This window comes from Bubalus bubalis, chromosome 1, assembly GCF_019923935.1.
Source record: "Bubalus bubalis isolate 160015118507 breed Murrah chromosome 1, NDDB_SH_1, whole genome shotgun sequence".
NCBI classification, from domain to species: Eukaryota; Metazoa; Chordata; class Mammalia; order Artiodactyla; family Bovidae; genus Bubalus; species Bubalus bubalis.
Window position 1 is genome coordinate 56,806,179 of NC_059157.1, and position 23,803 is coordinate 56,829,981.

Sequence of the window (23,803 nt, forward strand, 5' to 3'; positions counted from 1 at the left end):
AGTCAAGTATTATGAAAGGCCCTTCTCAGCTTTTGCTTTCAAATTAAGTTATAGTCTCACCTCTAGCTTTATATATATATATATATATATATATATATATATATATATATATACATTGCTGCAAGATTATTGATTCAATATTCAAATATAGCATTTCTACCAACTCTATAGTTAACTGAGGCAAAATTTTGCCATCTTCTTACTGTGCACTTGTGGGATACTATAGAACAAAGCTAGGTACATATTACTCTCTCAATAAATAATTGTTGAATTAAACTGAACAGAAAAATAAAATGCTGCTTTATGATGACTGGTTTTATAAGTTTTACCTAATGATGTCATTTTATAACTTTTTCTATGACATTATTTTATTGATTTGAGAACCCCTAAGGGTTTCATTTCTTGTTAATAAATTGTTAGTGAAAGTGTTAGTTGCTTAGTCATGTCTGACTCTTTGCAACCCCAGGGACTGTGGCCTGCCAGGCTTCTCTGTCCATGGATTTCTCCAGGCAAGAATATTGGAGTGGGTATCAATTCCCTTCTTCAAGGGATCTTCCCAATCCAGGAATTGAACCTGGGTCTCTTGCATTGCATTGGTAAGGAGACTCCAAATCTTATTTTATCCTCAATTGAAATATAAAATGTATTGGTCTTAAAATTAGCATAATTATAAAATAAGTACTTACTATAATGGCCGTGTATTATTTGTTGGAATTTTTCTTTTCTTAAATCCCCAAATACCCTGTAATATTATGACTCCACATAACAATAAGAAAGGTTATTAATATAATTAAAATTTGAATCCAGACAAATCCTGTTTGTTGCAAACCATCTGATAAAACAATACAAAAACCACCATTCTTAATTTTTAAACATTTTTTTCATTACATCTGTAACTCTTAGACATTTGACTGGGATATTTGTATAATTCATAGCAGTGTCTAATTTAAAAACACAGGTTAAAATTTGGTCATATAAAAAGGTTTGCAACCATGTAAGTAGGGAAGAATAGCTTTGTACATAGCAAAGCTATCATGTAGCATAATGAAAAACTGTAAAGTTGTTTAACTCACTGATTTCCCTCATTAACTTTACTAATCCAATCTGGCCTAGTTTGCATATTCTGTATATCTTATACTCACCACTATGGAAAACACACAGATAAACAAAGTTTTTTATTGATCTATCCATCTATCTGTCATCTACCTAAATATGTATCTGTATGTGTGTGTAACCTAATATGATATTATTCTCCTTTAAAATAATCCCAGCTTATTTTTTTAAATAGTAATAATTGTATGGAATCATTTCATTAAACTTATTCATTGCTATACCATTCACAAAAATTGTTTTGCACAAGTTGCTTTAAATATTCTTAGAAAACTTCAACATTATCACATATAATATTGAAGTTTCAAACTGTACATTTTAAATCATTATAACTAGGCTCAACCACAGCCTTGTTAATCAAAATAGGAACCTTTGCAATCAACACATTTTTGCCAATGAGAAATGCATTTATTCCTGTAGCATAAAAATCCACGTTTCAGGATTTTATGAACTCTTGGAAAGCAGCCTTTGCCTCCTGCTGGTTGTGGAAGCATTTTGCCTGCAAGGACTGTCCAGATGATGGAAGTGGCAGTTAGTTGGCTAAAGGCCAGGTGAGTGTGCAAATGAGGCAAAAGTTCATAGCCCGATTCATTCAACTTTGAAGCATTTGTTGTGTGACCTGTGGTCTGGTGTCATGGAGAGGAACTGGGTCCTTTCTGTTGACCAATGCCAGCTGCAGGCATTGCAGTTTTCAGTGCCTCTCATAGATTTGCTGAGCAGGCTTCTCAGATGTAATGGTTTTATAAGGATTTAGAAAGCTATAGTGGATCAGACTGGCAGCAGACCACCAGTGATCATGACCTTTATTGGTGCAAGTTTGGCTCTGGGAAGTGCTTTGGAGCCTTTTCTCAGTCTAACCACTGAGCTGATCATCACCTGTTATGTTGTCTGTTGTCTGTTATATAAAATTCATTTTTCATCACAATCTGATCAAGAAATGGTTCATTGTTGTGGCATAGAATAAGAGAAGATGACACTTTAAAATGATGATTTTAAAATTCTTTCAGCTCATGAGGCACCTATTTACTGAGCTTTTTCACTTTTCCAATTTACTTCAAATGCTGAATGACCACAGAATGGTCAACACTGAGTTCTTTGGCAGCTTCTTATGTAGTTGTAAGAGGCTCAGCTTCGATGATGGCTTTCAATCAGTCATTGCCACTTCTGATGGCCGACCACCACGATCCTCTTCTTCAAGGTTCTTGCCTCCTTTGCAAAACATCTTGGACCAACACTGCACTGTACATTCATTAGCAGTTTCTGGGCCAAATTTGTTGTGTAGTTGGAAGTTGTCTCTACTGCTTCATGACCCATTTTGAACTCAAAAAGAAAATCTCTCAAACTGCCTTTGTGTCTAACAGTATTTTCCTAGCCTAAAATAAGGCAAAAGTTTGTAGTCCAGTTCATTCAACTTTCAAGCATTTGTTGTGTGACGTGTGGTCTGGTGTTGTCACAGAGAAGTTGCTAACGGAGAGGGAGGCGGGGCATGCTGCAGTCCAGGGGTCACAAAGAGTCGGACACAGCTGAGCGATTGAATAAAACTGAACTGAAAATTAACGACAACAACAACAACAAACATACAGTAAATAACAAGTCATTCAGTTCAGTTCAGTTGCTCAGTCGTGTTTGACTCTTTGCAACCCCATGAACCACAGCACGTCAGGCCTCCCTGTCCATCACCAACTCCCGGAGTTCACTCAAACTCATATCCATCAAGTCGGTGATGCCATCCAGCCATCTCATCCTCTGTTGTCCCTTTCTCCTCCTGCCCCTAATCCCTCCCAGCATCAAGGTCTTCTCCAATGAGTCAACTCTTCTTATGAGGTGGCCGAAGTATTGGATTTTCAGCTACAGCATCAGTCTTTCCAATGAACACCCAGGACTAATCTCCTTTAGAATGGACTGGTTGGATCTCCTTGCAGGCCAAGGGACTCTCAAGAGTCTTCTCCAACACCACAGTTCAAAAGCATCAATTCTTCGGCACTCAGCCTTCTTCACAGTCCAACACTCACACCCATACATGACCACTGGAAAAACCATAGCCTTCACTAGACGGACCTTTGTGGGAAAATTAATGTCTCTTCTTTTGAATATGCCATCTAGGTTGGTCATAACTTTCCTTCCAAGGAGTAAGCGATTTTAATTTCATGGCTGCAGTCACCATCTGCAGTGATTTTGGAGCCCCCCAAAATAAAATCTGACACTGTTTCCACTGTTTCCTCATCTATTTCCCATGAAATGATAGGACCAGATGCCATGATCTTAGTTTTCTGAATGGTGAGCTTTAAGCCAACTTTTCACTCTCCTCTCAGCCATTAAAAAGAATACATTTGAATCAGTTCTAATGAGGTAGATGAAGCTGGAGCCTATTATACAGAGTGAAGTAAGCCAGAAAGAAAAACACCAATACAGTATACTAATGCATATATATGGAATTTAGAAAGATGGTAACAATAACCCTGTATATGAGACAGCAAAAGAGACACTGATGTATAGAACAGTCTTATGGACTCTGTGGGAGAGGGAGAGGGTGGGAAGATTTGGGAGAATGGCATTGAAACATGTATAATATCATGTATGAAATGAGTCGCCAGTCCAGGTTCGATGCACGATACTGGATGCTTGGGGCTGGTGCAATGGGACGACCCAGAGGGATGGTATGGGGAGGGAGGAGGGAGGAGGGTTCAGGATGGGGAACACGTGTATACCTGTGGCGGATTTCTTTTGATATTTGGCAAAACTAATACAATATTGTAAATTTTAAAAATAAAATAAAATAAAATAAAGCCTTTTAGTTCTTCTTCACTTTCTGCCATAAGGGTGGTGTCATCTGCATATCTGAGGTTATTGATATTTCTCCTGGGAATCTTGATTCCAGCTTGTGCTTCTTCCAGCCCAGCGTTTCTCATGATGTATTCTGCATATAAGTTAAATAAGCAGGGTGTCAATATACAGCCTTTACGTACTCCTTTTCCTCATGCAAAAAAGCAAAATGGCTATCTGGGGAGGCCTTACAAATAGCTATCATGCAAAGATGGGCTCGATAAAGGACAGAAATAGTATGGACCTAACAGAAGCAGAAGATATTAAGAAGAGGTGGCAAGAATACACAGAAGAACTGTGCAAAAAAGATCATCACGACCAAGATAATCACGATGGTGTGATCACTGACCTAGAGACAGACATCCTGGAATGTGAAGTCAAGTGGGCCTTAGAAAGCATCACTACAATCAAAGCTAGTGGAGGTGATGGAATTCCAGTGGAGCTATTTCAAATCCTGAAAGATGATGCTGTGGAAGTGCTGCATTCAATATGCCAGCAAATTGGGAAAACTCAGCAGTGGCCATAGGACTGGAAAAGGTCAGTTTTCATTCCAATCCCAAAGAAAGGCAATGCGAAAGAATGCTCAAACTATCACACAATTGCCCTCATCTCACAGGCTAGTAAAGTAATGCTCAAAATTCTCCAAGCCAGGTTTCAGCAATACATGAACCATGAACTTCCAGATGTTCAAGCTGGTTTTAGAAAAGGCAGAGGAACCAGAGATCACATTGCCAACATCCACTGGATCATGGAAAAAGCAAGAGAGTTCCAGAAAAACATCTATTTCTGCTTTATTGACTATGCCAAAGCCTTTGACTGTGTGGATCACAATAAACTGTAGAAAATTCTGAAAGAGATTGGAATACCAGACCACCTGACTGGCCTCTTGAGAAACCTGTATGCAGGTCAGGAAGCAACAGTTAGAACTGGACATGGAACAACAGACTGGTTCCAAATAGGAAAAGGAATACATTTAGGCTGTATATTGTCCCCCTGCATATTTAACAAGTCATGAGCAAAAAACATAAAGTGAGAAATGTGCATTAAAATGGTGACCACGTTAAGAATATATCCCAATACGAAATGGTAAATTTCAACAATGCAAGACTGCAATTACTTTTACACCTACTTAATAGCTCAAGAATTTGAAATAATATGAAAACCATGTTAAAATATAGAGCTTAAACCTATTTTACATCAAGAGCTTCGGTCTCATTAGTTCTCTATAGGTTATTACTTTTTTCTATTAGTTTTTCTATAGCAGTAGCTTACCCAAGAGATAAATTAATTCTGCCCAAGAGCAAAAAATTATTAAAAATATTATAAAAACCTTTAACATTCATGCCAGAGAACCTAAGCATTATAGTCCAAGAATTTCACATATATTGATCCTAATAGTTGTAGAATCTCTGTAAGAGAATATTCTTCTTTATATACAGAAAAACTACAGCCCTGAGTGTTTAGACACCTTAACTAATAGACAGTGGGGAAATTAATAGATGACTTTCTCATTTCAGAAAACTGCCTCTGGCTGGTCATTCAATTCTCAGGTCTTTTCTCTTCATTTTCATCCATAGCACTTAATTTTCACAAATGGACAACTGAATTTCGTTAAAATTAGAAAGCAATATTTTTACTGTACTTTATCCTGGAGTGTGAAGTCCAGTGAATCTTAGGAAGCATTACTACAATCAAAGTTAGTGGAGGTGATGAATTCCAGCTGAGCAATTTCAAATCCTATAAGATGATGCTATTAAAGTGCTGCACTCAGTATGCCAGCAAAACTGGAAAACTCAGCAGCCGCCACAAGACTGGAAAAGGTCAGTTTTCATTCCAATCCTAAAGAAGAGCAATGACAAACAATGTTCAAACTACCACACAATTGCACTCATTTGACGTGCTAGCAAGGTCATGCTTAAAATCCTCCAAGCTAGACTTCAACAGTACATGAACCAAGAACTTTCAGATTTACAGGCTGGAATTAGAAAAAGCAGAGGAATCAGAGACCGAATTGTCAACATTTGTTGGATCATAGAAAAAGCAAGAGAATTCCAGAAAAACACCTACTTTTTCTTCATTGACTATGCTGGAGACTTTGCCTGTGTGGATTACAACAAACTGTGGAAAATGCTTATGGACGAGGTGATGGCACCCCGCTCCAGTACTTTTGCCTGGAAAATCCCATGGACAGAGGAGCCTGGTGGGCTGCAGTCCAGGGGTTCGCTAAGAGTCGGACACGACTGAGCGACTTCACTTTCAGTTTTCAGTTTTATGCACTGGAGAAGGAAATGGCAACCCACTCCAATGTTCTTGCCTGGAGAATCCCAGGGATGGGGGAGCCTGGTGGGCTGCCGTCTATGGGGTCGCACAGAGTCGGACACGACTGAAGTGACTTAGCAGCAGCAGCAGTGGAAAATGCTTAAAGAGATGTGAATACCAGACCATCTTACCTGCCTCCTGAGAAATCTGTATTCAGGACAAGAATCAACAGAACCAGACATGGAACAATAGACTGGTTCAAAACTGGGAAAGGGCTACATCAAAGCTGTATACTGTCACCTTGCTTATTTAAATTATATGCAGAGTATATAATGCGAAATACCAGGCTGAATGAAGCTCAAGCTGGAATCAAGATTTCCAGGAGATATATCAATAATCACAGATATGCAGATGACACCACCCTAATGGCAAAAAGCGAAGAACTAAAGAGCCTCCTGATGAAGGTGAAAGAGGAGAGTGAAAAAGCTGGCTTGAAACTCAACATTCAGGAGGGAGGAGGGTTCAGGATGGGGAACACATGTATACCTGTGGCAGATTCATTTTGATATTTGGCAAAACTAATACAATTATGTAAAGTTTAAAAATAAAATAAAATAAAACAAAGAAACTCAACATTCAAAACCCTAAGATCATGGCAAATAGATGGGGAAACCATGTAAACAGTGAAATATTTTATTTTCCTGGAATCCAAAATCACTATGAATGGTGAATGCAGCCATGAAATGAAAAAAAAATGCTTTGTCCTTGGAAGAAAAGCTATGACAAACTTAGATAGCATAATATTAAAAAGCAGAGACATCACTTTGCCCACAAAGGTCAGTACAGTCAAAGCTATGGTTTTTCCAGTAGTCACGTATGGATGTGATATTTGGACCATAAAGGCTGCGTGCTAAAGAATTGCTGCTTTTGAACTGTGGTGTTAGAGAAGACTCTTGAGAGTCCCTTAGACTGCAAGGAGATCCAACCAGTCCATCCTAAAGGAAATCAGTCCTGAATATTCATTGGAAGGACTGATGCTGAAGCTGAGACTCCAATACTTTGGCCACCTGATGTGAAGAACTGACTCATTTAAAAAGACCATGATGCTGGCAAAGATTGAGGGCAAGAGAAGAAGGGGACGACAGAGGATGAGATGGCTGGATGGCATCACCAACTCGATGGACATAAATTTGAGTAGACTCCAAGAGCTGGTGATGGACAGGGAGATGCTGTGTGCTGCAGTCCATGGGGTTGCAGAGTCAGACATGACTGAGTGACTGAACTCAACTAAACTGATTGATACTTCAAAATATTTTAGAAGAGTCTTGCCAATGGTCACTCACATTTTTTGCTCACACTTGTACTTTAAACCTTAGGCAATAAAAAATTGATTAAAAAAACATTCTGAATATCATAAAAACTCTCAGGATTTTTCAGGTGAATAATGGATCCTGATTCTATGGTCTCTGTATGATCTCCAAAAGGTGGTAAGGAGGGAAGTGAGCCACTTTATTTTTCTTGAGTGTCCACCTCTTAAATAGTCTGTGTAGTTGACAATAAAACAGTTCTTACATTACTAGAGTCATGCTGTAGAAACTTTGAATGTATCAATCATGTTCAGTTCTTCTTAGCATCACCTGTTTATAAACATGTGCTAGGGTAGGGGTGTCATTATAGAAATGAGGAGTAAATACTTTTATATTTTGACTGACTATCTGGGGAGCATTAATGATGATCTGTGTGGAAAATAAAGAAAACATACTGAATGTCCTCACATCAAAGTTACTTTGTCTTTCCTTCCCTCTTTTGTTTATTTGTTTTTAATTAATTTAGAAAAGGGAAATATCTGAAAGAGTTACCAAGGGAAATTGCTCTGCTGGTGAAGTAGAGTATGAGAGTAGTCTGAGAATGAGGAATGACCACAGCTTTAGCTGTGTTATTAGGCAGAAAACAAGTATTTTTTTTAACAGACTGAGTAGAAGGTAACATAAGTACCATTAAAAGTTTAGCTTTTCCAGAAGTAAAAAAAAAAAGCTCATTACTTTCACAATTTTTCTCAGCCAAGAGGTACCCAAGGGCATCATGAAAAGGATGCTAGCTGATGCTTTTTAATATGTGAGTGTACATTCTCCAAGACAGCTGCCGGTTCTGCCACCTGGGCAGAATGCAGAGGCAGCAGGAAATTTCAAGACTTCATAGAACACAGACTACAGACCTTAGCTCCATACCATAGTGTGGAATAAAAAACAAACAAACAAACAAACAAAAAAAACTGAAAGAAATGTATACCATAAAAAATCATAACATTTGGTGATTTCATGATATTACATGATGGCATCACTGGCTCAATGGACATGAACTTAAGCAGACTCCAGGAGACAGTGAAGGACAGGGAAGCCTGGCATGCTGAAGTCCACGAGCTTGCAAAGAGTCGGACACAACTTAGTGATTGAACAACAGCACGATGTTACATAATGAAAATATTTGTTACTATGAAATTGAAGGGGATAATACAGGAAGGTTATGCATGGTATAACCTTAATTAAAGTTATACCATGTATAACCCTTATATATATATATATATACACACAAGGCATAGGGGGTTTATGGGAGATTGTACTTTCCTCTCAGTTTTGTTGTTAACAACAACAACAACAGCAAATATATATATACACACACACACATATATATATATACATATATATGTTGTGAACCCATACATATATATATTATTTGTGTGTGTGTGTGTGTGTGTGTGTGTGTGTGTGTGTATGCATATATAGAGAGAAAGTAAAATGGTGGTTTCAGGGCACAAAAATAGGGAAATTGGGGAAATGTTTACAGCGCAAGCCTATGTACAGCATAGTAATTATAGCCAACAATACGGTATTATAATTTTCCAAGTTGCTAAGAGACTGGATTTTAATTGTTCTCACGACACACACAAAAAAGATAATTATGTGACATGCTAGAGATATTAGCTTGGAGAACGCAATGGCAACCCACTCCAGTCCTCTTGCCTGGAAAATCCCATGGGCGGAGGAGCCTGGTAGGCTGCAGTCCATGGGGTCGCTAAGAGTCGGACACGACTGAGCGACTTCACTTTCACTTTTCACTTTCATGCATTGGAGAAGGAAATGGCAACCCACTCCAGTGTTCTTGCCTGGAGAATCCTAGGGACGGGGAAGCCTGGTGGGCTGCCATCTACGGGGTTGCACAGACTCAGACATGACTGAAGTGACTTAGCAGCAGCAGCAGAGATGTTAGCTAACTCTATGGTGGAAATTATACTGCAGTATGTAAATATACCAAATTAACATGAGGTACATCTTAAACTTACATAATGTTTATGTCAATTATTTATCAATTGAAAAAAGAAAGCACTCACCAGAATGGTGCATTTGCCTTAAAGATGAAACTGTATAAACGAATCATAATAAACCACAGTTAACCTTAGGGTCCAACCCTTGGAGTTGGAAAAATGTATAATGACTTATATCCATCATTATAATATCATACAGAGTATTTCCACTGCCCTCAAAATCCTTTATGTTCTGTCTATTCATCCTTCCTCCCTGCTCCCTGCCAAAACCACTTTTGGCAACCACTGAACTTTTCATTGTGTTCATAATTTGTTTTTCCTTTTCCAGAATGATACATAGTTGGAATCATACAATATGTAGACATTTCAGATTAGCTTCTTTCACTCAGCAACGTATTAACACATTTAAGTCTCTTTCATACATTTCTATGGCTTGATTTATTTTTTGTAATGAATAATGTTCCGTTGTTTGCATATTCCACAGTCGGGTTTACCACTCACCTAACTGAAGGACATCTTAGTTGCTTTCAAGTTTTGGCCGTCATGAATAAAACTGCTATAAAAATCAATATGGGGATGCAGGTTTCTAATGTTTTGCATAAATACCAGAGAGTATGATTGCTAGATCGTACAGTAAGGGTACATTTAGTTCTGTAGTAAAACATGAAGCTATTCTCCAATGTGACCATGCTATTTTACTTTCCTACCAGCAATAACTGTGAGCGTCTCCTGCTCTCTATTCTCCCCACATCTGATGGTGTCAATGTTCAGATTTGTGCCATTCTAGCAGTTACACAGTTATATCTTATTGGGGTTTTAATTTTCATTTCCCTGAGAACTTATGATGTGGAACATCTTTTCACATGCTTATTTGCCATCTGCATATCTTTTCTTGGTTACATATTTGTTGAGGTCTTTGGTTCATATTTTAATCAGTTTTTTTTTTTTCTTATTTTTGAGTTTTAAGGTTTCTTTATTTCGGATAACAGTCCTTCATCAGTGTGCTTTTTGCAAATATTTTTCTCCCAGTCTGTGACATTGAGCTTTGCAAAGAACAAATTTTAATATTAATAAATTTCAGCTTATCAATTATTTCTTTCATGGTTCCCATCTTTGATATTTAAAAAGACATCATCATGCTCAAGGTCATCTGCAATTTCTCCTGTGCTGTCTTCTAGGAGTTTATAGTTTTGCATTTTTACATTTATATCTAGGATCCATTATGCATTCATTTTTTTGAAGCATGTAAAGTCATTCATTTTTCTGCAGGTGGATGCCCAGTTGTTTCAGCACTCTTTATTAAAGAGGTTATCTTTGTTCCATTGTATTGTCTTTGCTTCTTGTCAAAGATTAGTTGACTGTATTTATAGAAGTCTATTTCTGGACTCTCTATTCAGTAGCATTGATGTAGTTGTATACTCTTTAGCCAGTACCACACTGTCTTTATTTATAGCAAGTCTAAAAGTCAAATAGCCGCAGTCTAATCTTTTCTTCTCTTTTACTCTGTTTCTTTACATATATCTGTTTGCACAAGGACTATTCATAGAGGAGGGACTAACCGCTAAGACTTAGACAATACTTCCCGAAAAGATTTGATTTAAAAACTTTTCACTATTAAGAAGAAATGCTTCTGGAAACAGGTGAGTGTTGGGAATTGTAATTATTATGTGTTCACTTGGCTAGGACTGAAGCATTCAATTATTTATTCAACACTAACAAAATTGTTGTTAACCTAGGTGTTGCTGTGAAGGTATCTTGTAGATGTGACTGATATCTATCATTAGTTTATTTCCATTAAAGGAGATTAGCCTCCATACTTTGAGTGGACTTTGTATAATCAGTCAAAAGAACTTAGAAAAATAGCTTTTCCCTGAGGAAGAAGAAACCCCACCTGTGGACCCCAACATAAACTCTTATCTGACAGTAAACAGCCTGCCAACCTGCCCTGTGGATTTCAGACTTCCTTAACCAGACCCTACATTTGTGTAAGCCAAGATCAGTCATTGAAATAAATGTCTTTATGCACACCACACATACACATATTCTACCGATTCTGTGTTTGTCTGATAGATACAGGAATGATATTAGCTATTTATTTTACTCTTTCCAACTCGTATTTGACCTAACCTTAACAACATAATAGATTTTTCTCTTGCTTTAAGCTGTGAAGAGGCACATGGAACTTCTAATGCATGGTGTGTATGCATTTTAATCATTTCTGTTTAGAAAATTAAGTCATGATCATTTTTAAACAACAGATAACTAAAATTGAAGAAGCTCAAATTAATCATTTTCTAAATATAAGCTTATTTACTAGGAAATCATCTCTAGAGTAGCATAATTTTAAAGATACTTATTTTTCTCCTCTAATTATACTAAGTCAGCACTAGGAAAATTCCTTGAACTCTGGAGATATTGTCACTGGAACCAGTCTTTGGAATATGCACTCAGTCATAGCTGATGTTGTATTTGGCATGTCTATCCTTCAATGTCAGTTCTCATTAATGTTCTGGTTCTGATACTGTCATTTCATGACTTTTCCATTGCCATCTTACTTTATTAGCTAATTATTTTCTAATTACTATTTTATGCTGCTCTTTGACTCATTGGTTTTTAATATTTCACTTAATTGACTTTGTTTAAATATGAGAAAAAAATGAATTTAAATTTATCATTTAATCTTGCAAATTCTGATTTGAAAAAAGTGAAAGTGTTAGTTGTGTCCTACTCTCAGCGACCCCAGGGACTGGAGCCCTCCAGGCTCCTCAGTTCATAAAATTCTCTTGGCAAGAATACTGAAGTGGGTTTCCATTTCCTTCTCCAGGGGATATTCCCAACCCAGGGATTGAACCCAGGTCTCCTGAATTTCAGGCAGATTCTTCACCATCTGAGTCAACAGAAGAATAGGGAAGCCTGGCATGCTGCAGCCCACGGAGTCACAGAGTTGGATATAACTGAGTGACTGAACAGCAATAACTCTGCTTATAAGTTAAATAAGCAAGGTGACAATACAGAGCCTTGAAGTACTACTTTCCGGTTTTGAACCAGTCCGTTGTTCCATGTCCTGTTCTAACTGTTGATCTTGACTTGCACACAGGTTTCTCAGGAGGCAGGTAAGGTGGTCAAGTATTCACATCTCTTGAAGAATATTCCACAGCTGTGGAAAACTGTGAGTATAATTTCAAGTAAATATAGTATAGTATAGTTTAATTTTCTTTTTTTTTAGTTTTATTTTATTTTTAAACTTTACATAATTGTATTAGTTTTGCCAAATATGAAAGTTCTAAAGCCAAACATTTAAGAGAGAAACAAGAAGAAAGCTCAACGTGGCACAAAGTAGAATACAAATTGTTTTTTAGATTAATTTTCAAAATACAAGTTGTTTTAAAATAATATTGTTTTTCTGTTCCAATTTGTTTAAAATACATAATGCATGAGAACAAACTGAATGGATTAAAAGCAAACAAAAAAAACACATTTGGCTAGAAGGAAGGAATGTTGATGAACACTCCCATTATTTTCATTTTTGTAAGAAAAACACCTTAAATTTTTTTTAATTGGTTAGTGTTACTTAATTGATGGAGAGGGACCCAAAATGAAGCAAAGCAAAGCTATTCTACCACTGCAAATACTCTTCTTTCAGACAGTAGAATAAATTTTTTCACTCCTTCTTTCAGAAATAAAGTTCAAAGTAATTACCATTACTTCTAGAGACACAGAAAATAGCCTTCCAGTTAGACAATGGTTCAACAAGCTTCTTAATGAGAGTATCTTCCCATCTGGATCCCTCTGCAGGCAGACTCAACAGGAAAACAGAACAATAACCCTAGGATATCTGATTCCAAAAACCTAAATAGAAAATTTTTAAAAAAATTATGCAAAAAACAACAGAAAATACTGTAGAGTGAAGTTCATAACCATCTCCTGCCTCAGTTCAGTTCAGTTTAGTCACTCAGTCCTGCCAGACTCTTTGAGACCCCAAGGACTGCAGCACGCCAAGCTTCCCTGTCCATCACCAACTCCTGGAGCTTGCTCAAACTCATATTCATTGAGTTGGTTATGCTATCCAGCCATCTCATCCTCTGTCATTCCCCTTCCCCTCTTGCCTTCAATATTTCAGTCAGTTCTTCTCATCAGGTGGCCAAAGCATTGGAGTTTCAGCTTCAGCATTAGTCCTTCCAATGAATATTCAGGGCCAATTTCCTTTAGGATTGACTGGTTTCATTTCCTTGCAGTCCAAGGAACTCTCAAGAGTCTTTTCCAACACCACAGTTCAAAAGCATCAATTCTTCAGTGCTCAGCTTTCTTTATAGTTCAACTCTCACATCCATACATGACTACTGGAAAAACTATAGCTTTGACTATACAGACCTTTGTCAGCAAAGTGGTATCTCTGCTTTTTAATATGCTGTCTAGGTTTGTCATAGCTTTTCTTCCAAGGAGCAAGCGTCTTTTAATTTCATGGCTGCAGTCACCATGTACGGTGTTTTTGGAGCCCAAGAAAAGTCTCTCAATGTTTCCATTGTTTCCCCATCTATTTGCCATGAACTGATGGGACCAGGGAGAAGGAAATGGCAACCCACTCCAGTGTTCTTGCCTGGAGAATCCCAGGGACCGGGGAGCCTGGTGGGCTGCCGTCTATGGGGTGGCACACAGTCAGACACGACTGAAACGACTTAGCAGCAGTAGTAGATGGGACCAGATGCCATGATCTTAGTTTTCTGAATGTTGAGCTTTAAGCCAACTTTTTCACTCTCTTCTTTCACTTTCATCAAGAGGCCTTTCAGTTCCTCTTTACTTTCTGCCATAAGAGTGGTGTCATCTGCATATCTGAGGTTATTGATATTTCTCCTGGCAATCTTGATTCCAGCTTGTGCTTCCTCCAGTCCAGCGTTCCTCATGATGTACTCTGCATATAAGTTAAATAAGTGGGGTGACAATATACAGCCTTGATGAACTCCTTTATCAATTTGGAACTAGTCAGTTGTTCCATGTCTGGTTACAAATGTTGCTATCTATCTCCTGCCTACCCTTTTCCATTCCATTTCATGGTTTTGTTACTTTTTACATGAAATTCTATAATAGACTTCTAGATGTTCTACATAACTCCCAACTTTCATGTCTTCACATTTTTTCCAATTTCTACTACACGAATTTTTCACTGGGTTCAACTTGAACAACATCAGGTCCCTGTGCTCAAGCATTCAAGATGACTTAAACTGACTGTAACAATCATAGCTAATCAAAATTCAATGCCTGCTTTTAAGGCTGTTATATACTGGTTCCATCAAAACCAGCTTTTTCATCTTCTTTATCTTTTTCAACTAAGTTGAAGTGTAGTTAATTTATAATGTGTTAGTTTCAGAGGTACAATAAAGTGATTCAGTTATATATCTATTCTTTTTCAGATTCTTTTCCATTTTCAGGTTATTAAAAGATAATGAACATAGTTTCCTGTGCTATATAGTAGGTCCTTGTTGTTTCTCTGTTTTATATATAGTTCAATGTGTTTATAAATTAAACTCCTAATTTATGTTGCACACCACTGCCACTATCGAAAATGGTAACCACAGGTTTTTTTTTTTTTTTTTTTTTTCTGTGTTTGTGAGTCTTTATTGACCTTGCAAATAAGTTCACTGGTATTATTTTTATAATTACCACATATAAGTGATGTTACATGATATTTGTCTTTGTCTGACTTATTTCACTTAATATGATGATTCTAGATCCATTCATGTTGCTACAAATGCATTATGTCATTTTTTTTTTTTTTGCTGAGTTAACTTTCCATTGTATGCATATACCACATCTTCTTTATCCAGACCTCTGTTGATGGACATTTAGATTGCTTCCATGTCTTGGTTTTTGTAAATAGTGTTGCTACAAATAGTGGGGTGTACTTACCTTCTTAAATTAGAGTTTTCTCCATATATACTCCCAGGAGTAGGATTTCTGGATCATTTGGTAGTTCTGTCTTAAGTTTTTAAAAGTAATTTCCATATTGTATTCCATAGGGACTTCATGAATTTACATTCCCAGTAATGCTGTAGGAGGGTTCATTTTTCTCCACACCATCTCCAATATTTATTATTTGTAGACATTTTAATGATGAAATTCTGACTGTTGAAGGTGATATCTCATTGCAGTTTTGATTTACATTGCTCTAATTATTAGTTTTATTGAGCACCTTTTCATGTGCCTGTTGGCCCTCTGTATGTCTTTGGAGAAATTTCTATTTAGCTATTTTGTCCATCTCTTAATTGGGTTGTTTGGCTTTTTGATATTGAGCTGTATGAGCTATTTTTATACTTTGGAAATTAATCCTTTGTTGGTGACATCATTTGCAAATATTTTCTCCTGGTCCTTAAGTTGTTTTTTCATTTTGTTTACAGTTTTCTTCATTGTGCAAAAGCTTTTAAGTTTTATTAAGTCCCATTTGTCTATTTTTATTTCCGTTACCCTAGGTCAGGAGAGGAATCTGAAAAAAATATTGCTGCATTCATATCAAAGAGTATTCCACGTATGGTTTTGGACTTCCCAGGTGTCTTAGTGGTAAAGGAACTCCCTGTCAATGCAGGAGATGCAGGAGATATGGGTTTGATCCCTGAGTGGTGAAGATCCCCTGGGGTAGGAAATGGCAACCTACTCCAGTATTCTTAACTGGAAAATTTCATGTACACAGGAGCCTGGTGGACTAACAGTCCAGGAGCCACAAAGAGTTGGACATGACTCAGCACACACACACACACACACACACACATACATGTGTGTGCACAAACACCTATGTTTTACTCTAGGAATTTTATAGCCTCCAATCTTACATTTAGGTTTTTCACCTATTTTAACTTTATTTTTTAACACAATGTTAGAGAGCATATCCTAATTTCATTCTTTTCCATGAAACTGTTTAGTTTTCAGCACCACTTACTGAAGAGACTGTCTTTTCTCCATTGTATATTCATGTTTCCTTTGCCATAGATTAGTGGCCATAAGCATGTGGGTGTATTTCTGGGTTCTGTATCCTATTCCATCAATACATGTGTCTGTTCCTGTGCCAGCACCATATTGTGATTAATGTCGATTTTCAGTAAAGATCAGTCAGATAGCATGATTTCTCCAATTCCACTCTTCTTTCTCAAGATTGTTATGAACAATTATGTATCTTTATGTTTCCAAACAAATTTTGTTCCAATTCTACGAAAATTGCCTTGGATAATTTGATAGTGACTGCATTTAATATATAGATTGCCTTAGGTAGTATGATCATTTTAACAACGCTTACTTTTCTAATCCAAGAACACAGTATATCTTCCCATCTGTTGGTGTCATCTTTAATTTCTTTCATCAGCATCTTACAGTTTTCTGAGTACAGGTCTTTCTTCCCATCACATCCTATCTTCTCATCTAGTAATTCTTCATTTTCTTGTTTCATATTTACCTTCTTCTCAAGTGAGCCTTACTTATTGCCTTAAAACACAAAACACAAAACAAAAAACACTCTCCCACCATGCTATATTTCTGCCACCCACATTCTCCTCTCTATTCACCTTTTTGAACTTCAGGTCAGAATATTCAACAGATTTTATAAGACGTTGACTTGGATATCTCCAAGTCATTTCAGGCTCAACATGCCCAAATTGAAATTCATAATTTCATTAATTCCATCTCAATGGAGGAAAAAGAGTGAACAAATAAAATAGCCACGCCTGGTCTTTTTATAGTGTGTCTTGTTTTGGTAAATACCTGCAAGTCAGAATATTCACAGTCATAATTCATTTTATATTTTTTCTTTTTTTATAGAGTCCATTATAAACTCTGATCCAATTTACATCCTAAATACCAATGAAATTCACATCATTCTTTCCATATCCCTATCAGGAAAGCTATCTCTACGCATTAGTCTAAACATGTCAAGTTGGTTTCTGTCCACAGCATTCCACTGTCATCTTGATTTGATATCATTGCCACTATATCTACAAAGTATCAGAATGAGCCAACAGAATTCTTTTCACAGGTTGACTTGGACAAAAAGTGTCATGGTAAATGTCTGGAAATCTTATTCTTATTAAGGACTTTCAACTAAAAACATCACTAAATCTTCATTGGAAAAGCCTTATGGTCTCCTATCTATTAATTTGTTGTCAAGTGACAAGATCTACCATCTTGGATCTATACTCTAAATATTAGAAAATGTCTGTGGCACCCATTAACCAATTTTGTAATATTAATTTATTTTAATCATTAGAAACATGACCAACAACCCACTTCTTACTTGAATTTCACTCTGGCAGTGATGATGGATAAGAAGACACTGTAAGCAGTTGGTCGACCCTCAAACTTAATCTCTTCCCGCTGACCAGTAAAATTAAATTTCAAACAAATTTCTTCCTGCATTATCCAAACATGCTATTAATGAGTTCTATTTTGTACTGTGTGGTTAACATAGTCTCCAGTTGGGCAGCATTCCTGCCTATCAATAGGAGACAGTAATTTCTTTTCTTTCTCACTTTCCTCTCACCTCCCATAGATTATGTATAGATCTTTTTTACTTCATTCACTAGTCAGAGCACAAAACTGACTTTTCATCATAAAAGTCTCCCTACTTGAAACAGTGTAGGAATTGGGCAAGATTGCTAATCCCCTCTACTCCCTTGAAGAAAATCACCTGATGACCACCGTCAACAGTTATGCCTAAAAGCAAGTATCTTGGGAAATCCTAGTTACTTCACTGTTTGAGCTGGAATTTCTGTTCTTGACTCCTAGTTCAGATGAATAATAAATACTACTGCCTCAGTGAAATTGATAGACATTGCTAAGTTATTGCTACTCTCATATTGCATAAAAAAATCCCACAAAGATACAATATTAATTCATAATTTCTCTGTTATTAACATTAAATGTCTCATTATTGAATTTGCTCTTATTGTCAATTGTTTTGAGGAGGAAATCCCCAGTAGAGATGACGGTTGCTGGTATGAGAGGTGTTTCAATGAGACAGCTGGAGTTGAAAATATTCTTAAAAAAAATGATCATCAGTTAACTACCTCTGGTTTGCAAAAGTGGTAATTTCTACTTTACCCTACTCAGTTAAAAATGACTCCCCTTTAGTAGTCGCTGTCCTTGAGTTATTTTACCAAGATTTTTACTGTGTTTCTGGGTAACCAGATTTATTAATAAAACTGACATTGTACTAAAAATTCAACTTTTGCAGGGCATAATAATATTATATGTCATATGTAAATTATAATAATTTGAAAAGGTTTATTTTTTATTTGTAGAAGTTGGGTTTTTCCATGGTTCCAAAGTAATTTGTCTAACTCATAGATGATGGATAATGGCACCCTAGCCATGAACTATCTTCTGACGATTCCCTTAGGGAAAGAGACATATCCATGACATGAAGAACCACAATGGTCCCACCTTATAAAATTTCTAGCCCTGCTAGAGAGACCAAGTTCCTAATTAACGTTATAAGAAAATTCAGTGATAGTTGGGCAAGTTAATGATAAGATCACTGGGATAGTGACTTTAGAATAACTATTTTATATAACCTTATGAATGGATTTTATTTTAACCAGCTAAAGGAATATGTTAACCTATTGGCAAGAATTTATCATGTGCATGTATGGCTTATTAATAGTTTTCAAATCCAATTGCCAAAATTAAGTCTTCAAATTTTACCATACTGAAACTGAGTCCTGTTTTCAAGAGCTGGTGGCCTTTAAAGAAACTGAAGTATAAAAACATAAGCACTTGCTACTTTAGTAACACAGAATTATAGCATTTGTCTTTAGTGGAAGCTTAGAAAACGTTGCATATTCTGTAGCCATAAAAGGGTATAGGACAAATATTTTTACCTAGATACTGAACATGAGTAATGCCCATTATGATTTCGATAGAACACAAAATCTGAAAAACAAGAGATAAATGCTTTATCTGTCAATAAATTATTAATAAATTTTACAGTCTGCAAGTGGTGCAATAAAAAATGACAATGTTCCATATTTTACTTGTTAATTCTGTCTGTAGTTTCTTTTGCAATATTGTAAGCTGAGGCTCCCAAAGCCTGTTTTGTTTTCTGTTTTTTTTCTTCAGCTACCTAATGCTAGAATTCCAGTGCTTAGAAACTGGAGAATGCTTCCTATGAAAACAATCTCAGAAAAATATTAAGGGGAAAATTATTAAATGTCTATTATCAATACTTTCTCAGGAACACTTGGTATTCTCAATTTTTTTTTAATATTGTCCTTTTTTATTTTTATTTTTTTAATTTAATTTTATTTTTTAACTTTACAATATTATACCAGTTTTACCAAATATCAAAATAAATCCACCACAGGTATACATGTATTCCCCCTCCTCCCTCCTCCCTCCCCATACCATCCCTCTGGGTTGTCCCAGTGCACTAGCCCCAAGCATTCAGTATCGTGCATCGAACCTGGACTGGCAACTCATTTCATACATGATATTTTACATGTTTCAATGCCATTCTCCCAAATCTTCCCACCCTCTCCCTCTCCCACAGACTCCATAAGACTGTTCTATACATCAGTGTCTCTTTTGCTGTCTTGTACACAGGGTTATTGTTACCATCTTTCTAAATTCCATATATATGCGTTAGTATACTGTATGCGTGTTTTTCTTTCTGGCTTACTTCACTCTGTATAATAGGTTCCAGTTTCATCCACCTCATTAGAACTGATTCAAATGTATTCTTTTTAATGGCTGAGTAATACTCCATTGTGTATATGTACCACAGCTTTCTTATCCATTCATCTGCTGATGGACATCTAGGTTGCTTCCATGTCCTGGCTATCATAAACACTGCTGCGATGAAGAGCGGGGTGCACGTGTCTCTTTCAATTCTGGTTTCCTCAGTGTGTATGCCCAGCAGTGAGATTGCTGGATCATAAGGCAGTTCTATTTCCAGTTTTTTAAGGAATCTCCACACTGTTCTCCATAGTGGCTGTACTAGTTTGCATTCCCACCAACAGTGTAAGAGGGTTCCCTTTTCTCCACACCCTCTCCAGCATTAATTGCTTGTAGACTTTTGGATCGCAGCCATTCTGACTGGTGTGAAATGGTACCTCATACTGGTTTTGATTTGCATTTCTCTGATAATGAGTGATGTTGAGCATCTTTTCATGTGTTTGTTAGCCATCTGTATGTCTTCTTTGGAGAAATGTCTATTTAGTTCTTTGGCCCATTTTTTGATTGGGTCATTTATTTTTCTGGAGTTGAGCTGTAGGAGTTGCTTGTATATTCTCGAGATTAGTTGTTTGTCAGTTGCTTCATTTGCTATTATCTTCTCCCATTCTGAAGGCTGTCTTTTCACCTTGCTAATAGTTTCCTTTGATGTGCAGAAGCTTTTAAGGTTAATTAGGTCCCATTTGTTTATTTTTGCTTTTATTTCCAATATGCTGGGAGGTGGGTCATAGAGGATCCTGCTGTGATGTATGTCAGAGAGTGTTTTGCCTATGTTCTCCTCTAGGAGTTTTATAGTTTCTGGTCTTACGTTGAGATCTTTAATCCATTTTGAGTTTATTTTTGTGTATGGTGTTAGAAAGGGTTCTAGTTTCATTCTTTTACAAGTGGTTGACCAGAGTTCCCAGCACCACTTGTTAAAGAGATTGTCTTTAATCCATTGTATATTCTTGCCTCCTTTGTCAAAGATAAGGTGTCCATATGTGCGTGGATTTATCTCTGGGCTTTCTATTTTGTTCCACTGATCTATATTCCTGTCTTTGTGCCAGTACCATACTGTCTTGATAACTGTGGTTTTGTAGTAGAGCCTGAAGTCAGGTAGGTTGATTCCTCCAGTTCCATTCTTCTTTCTCAAGATTGCTTTGGCTATTCGAGGTTTTTTGTATTTCCATACAAATTGTGAAATTATTTGTTCTAGCTCTGTGAAGAATACTGTTGATAGCTTGATAGGGATTGCATTGAATCTATAAATTGCTGTGGGTAGTATACTCATTTTCACCATATTGATTCTTCCAATCCATGAACATGGTATATTTCTCCATCTATTAGTGTCCTCTTTGATTTCTTTCACCAGTGTTTTATAGTTTTCTGTATATAGGTCTTTAGTTTCTTTAGGTAGATATATTCCTAAGTATTTTATTCTTTCTGTTGCAATGGTGAATGGAATTGTTTCCTTAATTTCTCTTTCTGTTTTCTCATTATCAGTGTATAGGAATGCAAGGGATTTCTGTGTGTTGATTTTATATCCTGCAACTTTACTATAATCATTGATTAGTTCTAGTAGTTTTCTGGTGGAGTCTTTAGGGTTTTCTATGTAGAGGATCATGTCATCTGCAAATAGTGAGAGTTTTACTTCTTCTTTTCCAATTTGGATTCCTTTATTTCTTTTTCTGCTCTGATTGCTATGGCCAAGACTTCCAAAACTATGTTGAATAGTAATGGTGAAAGTGGGCACCCTTGTCTTGTTCCTGACTTTAGAGGAAATGCTTTCAATTTTTCACCATTGAGGATAATGTTTGCTGTGGGTTTGTCATATATAGCTTTTATTATGTTGAGGTATGTTCCTTCTATTCCTGCTTTCTGGAGAGTTTTTATCATAAATGGATGTTGAATTTTGTCAAAGGCTTTCTCTGCATCTATTGAGATAATCATATGGTTTTTATTTTTCAATTTGTTAATGTTGTGTATTACATTGATTGATTTGCGGATATTGAAGAATCCTTGCATCCCTGGGATAAAGCCCACTTGGTCATGGTGTATGATCTTTTTAATGTGTTGTTGGATTCTGATTGCTAGAATTTTGTTAAGGATTTTTGCATCTATGTTCATCAGTGATATTGGCCTGTAGTTTTCTTTGTTTGTGGGATCTTTGTCAGGTTTTGGTATTAGGGTGATGGTGGCCTCATAGAACGAGTTTGGAAGTTTACCTTCCTCTGCAATTTTCTGGAAGAGTTTGAGCAGGATAGGTGTTAGCTCTTCTCTAAATTTTTGGTAGAATTCAGCTGTGAAGCCGTCTGGACCTGGGCTTTTGTTTGCTGGAAGATTTTTGATTACAGTTTCAATTTCCGTGCTTGTGATGGGTCTGTTAAGATTTTCTATTTCTTCCTGGTCGAGTTTTGGAAAGTTGTACTTTTCTAAGAATTTGTCCATTTCTTCCACTTTGTCCAATTGGCATATAATTGTTGATAGTAGTCTCTTATGATCCTTTGTATTTCTGTGCTGTCTGTTGTGATCCCTCCATTTTCATTTCTAATTTTATTGATTTGATTTTTCTCCCTTTGTTTCTTGATGAGCCTGGCTAATGGTTTGTCAATTTTATTTATCCTTTCAAAGAACCAGCTATTGGCTTTGTTGATTTTTGCTATGGTCTCTCTCTCTCTTTTTTTTTTTTTTTTTGCATTTATTTCTGCTCTAATTTTTAAGATTTCTTTCCTTCTACTAACCCTGGGGTTCTTCATTTCTTCCTTTTCTAGTTGCTTTAGGTGTAGAGTTAGGTTATTTATTTGACTTTTTTCTTGTTTCTTGAGGTGTGCCTGTATTGCTATGAACCCTTAGGACTGCTTTTACAGTGTCCCACAGGTTTTGGGTTGTTGTGTTTTCATTTTCTTTCTTTTTTTTTTTTTTAATTTAGACAGAAATTTATTCATCATTGGAAATAAAGTTTAATAAAATGTTCAAAGGTTAAACCAATGCAAACTCTAACCATAACAACTGTATCAGATTATAATAAGACTAAATTTTAAAATCTTAATTTTACTGAAATTTTTGTCTTTATATTGTAATTTTTCACACATCCTCTTATATCTCTTCCACAATTCACCTTTATCTGTACTTAGTTTTCAATAGATTCATTTACACTGATATTTTGAGTAAATATGAAATGACAGACTCTCTTAGGTGTGTCACTAATAAATTATTACTAATTAATTTTTAAGTATATCTCAAATCATGAGAAATACCTTTTAGCACTGAAGGCCTTATTGAGGATTGATACTCCTAATTTTTATTTATTTATTTTATTTTATTTTTAAACTTTACATAATTGTATTAGTTTTGCCAAATATCAAAATGAATCCGCCACAGGTATACATGTGTTCCCCATCCTGAACCCTCCTCCCTCCTCCCTCCCCATACCATCCCTCTAGGTTGTCCCAGTGCACCAGTGTTTCTATGCAAATTTTGATTTCTTTTTTGATTTCTTCTGTGATTTGTTGGTTATTCAGCAGCGTGTTGTTCAGCCTCCATATGTTGGAATTTTTAATAGTTTTTCTCCTGTAATTGAGATCTAATCTTACTGCATTGTGG

General features: G+C 36.4%; 1 pseudogene; it reads left to right on the forward strand.

Moving 5' to 3' along the window:
• The first annotated feature begins 2,247 nt into the window (after positions 1-2,247).
• The window catches only part of LOC102394170, a 30,839-nt pseudogene continuing 9,283 nt past the window's right edge, over positions 2,248-23,803 (forward strand).